At 35.4% G+C, this 2301-nt stretch overlaps 1 protein-coding gene across 2 annotated transcripts in view; it reads right to left on the bottom strand.

Annotated features, from left to right (window-relative positions):
- Nucleotides 1–2301, bottom strand: part of Elovl7 (ELOVL fatty acid elongase 7) — a 206562-nt gene that overhangs the window by 12591 nt on the left and 191670 nt on the right. The gene's annotated exons all lie outside the window — the stretch shown is intronic.

The following is a 2301-nucleotide window of genomic DNA, read 5'->3' as shown; positions in this document are numbered from 1 at the left end:
CCCCCCCCTTACCCTATGCCTACAAAATCTAACACTCATACAACAGTTCAATTACGGTTCCTCTTTTCTTTTAGTCTAGCAGAACCAGAATGCTTAATCATGGTAAACTATTAATAAAAATGATAAAGTACTGTCTAGTATGGACTAAAGACTTAAAACTTTCATGAATTTAATAATACAGCATATTGCTATGCTACTGAACTTATTAATTCTATGAATCTTTTGGTGGAACTTTTGGGGTCTTCCACATATAGTATCATGTCATCTGTGAATGATGATAATTTAACTTCTTTCTGTTTTTATTCCTTTTATTTCTCTCTCTTGTTTAATTGCTCTGGCTAATGCTTCTAGATCTACCCTCAATAGAGGTCCCATTCAACCCAGCTATTTCCCATCTGAGAATACTCCCAGAAGAATTGAAAACATCATAGCACAGCAATATATGTGTACCCGGTGCAATTTGTCACTGCTAAGTCTTGGAAAGAACCCAAATGCCTATCAATTAAGGAATGGATAAAAGAGATGTGGCGTTTTTATACAATGGAGTATTATTCAGCTATTAAAAACCTTAAAGTCTTGTATAGGTAAACAGATGCAGCTAGAGACACATACTCATAAGTAAAATAAATCAGACCCCCATGTATAAATATCATATTGTCTCCCTAATGTAAGAACTTGAAAGAGTAAATAAGATACAGAAGGAACAATAGATATTATGAAAGGGAAAGAAACTGTTCAAAAGGAAAGAACAACTGGGATGGGGGAAATGAGAAAAGAAAGAAGGGAAAAAGATAGATGCACACAAGATAGCTAAGATAATTATATTACTAATTTCTATTTGTTGATTGAGAGAAATAGTCAATGCCTAAATTGTCATATTTCTTCTTTTGTTTATTTGGTACACAGTCTCACTATGCACCTGGACTCATAGTGATCCTCCTGTTTCAGGTTCCCTAGCACTGGGATTGCAGGGGTGCACCACCATGCCCAGTCTCAGTGGGGCTGGTTCAGCATGGAGCCAGCATGGCATGCAGTACCAGGAACTGAACCCAGATTCTTGCACTTGCCAACCAGGTGACTAGATGGCTGATCTATCTCTCTGGCCCCTAATGTCTAATTGTATTTTGCCAATTTTGCATGCTTATATTTAGTAATCTGAACAACTACTTTGAAGACAACAATATGCAATGTGACAAACTGTAGAATTCCTGTAATCTTGTTTTTTGAAATTCGGCATTGTTTTCTTTTTGTTGTTGTTGTTGTTATTCTTTTTAGTAATTTTATTGAGAAACAAATAGCAATGAGACAGTTTCAAAAGCAACTAATAGGATGGTTTGAATAATTAATACATTGCATATTGCTGCCTTCATAGGGGTTATTCATAGTACAAGATGCAGACATGATATCGTGTCCAAACACTATTAGTACAAATCTTTCTTCTCATTGAATTAAGAGAAAATAGCTATATATTTATCCTATTTTGTAAATGCAGATAGAAAATACTTCTTCATTTGTATCCTCTTTTTTGTTTAGTTTTGTCAGAGATTGGTATTCTATTGCCACTTAAATATTGTAGGTGTGTGAATTCAGTAAATTAATCCAATATAGTCCAGTAGGCCATAATAGTAATGGGTTATCTGTAGGACTGGCAATGTCAGAAGTTGTTGACTTGAGCCCTTTACATCTCAGCATATTAATATGGCTTTACTTTTCATATTTCATTATCAAACTTTTCTGCTGGCTGGTTAAGACCAAGATAAAGCAAGACCTATATAACAAGAAATGTAACTTTTGTATCTGATAAGGTCAGTTAAATCCCCTCAGGATTTACGGGAAACCCTGTATCGCAGTTTGTAGATCCTTTGTCAGTGTTAGCCATGTGGCTGAGTCACAGCCATTGCTTGAACAATTTGCTATCTGTAAAAGTATGAGAGAATGTTTTCTCTCTATATGATTTTCCTTAGGCACACTCTACATCACTGATCACTTTCCTCTGTGGCCCCATAATCTCCTTGATCAGAAATTTGGGACATCATTGAGTTACATGATGCTACAGTATAAGTTCTCCTATGTCCTGAGTCCTCATTGACCTTGAAAGGCTAGGGTCAAAATGTTGACTGTCCTTGTAGCCCTTCTTTTTCTCTAGTTTTTGGTCTTCAAACTTAAGTTCTTAATCATCCAGAAGAGAAGCTTAGTGATATTATTACCCTATAACATAAGCAGTTGAGCTTAACCACAGTATGTCTGAATATCAAACATCTTATATACATAGCAAGGAAAAGATATTTTCCATCAAGTATT

This window comes from Octodon degus, unplaced genomic scaffold (assembly GCF_000260255.1).
Source record: "Octodon degus isolate 3935 unplaced genomic scaffold, OctDeg1.0 scaffold00001, whole genome shotgun sequence".
Taxonomy (NCBI): Eukaryota; Metazoa; Chordata; class Mammalia; order Rodentia; family Octodontidae; genus Octodon; species Octodon degus.
The sequence above is the reverse complement of the archived record's forward strand: the minus strand, read 5'-3'. Positions and strand labels throughout refer to the sequence as shown.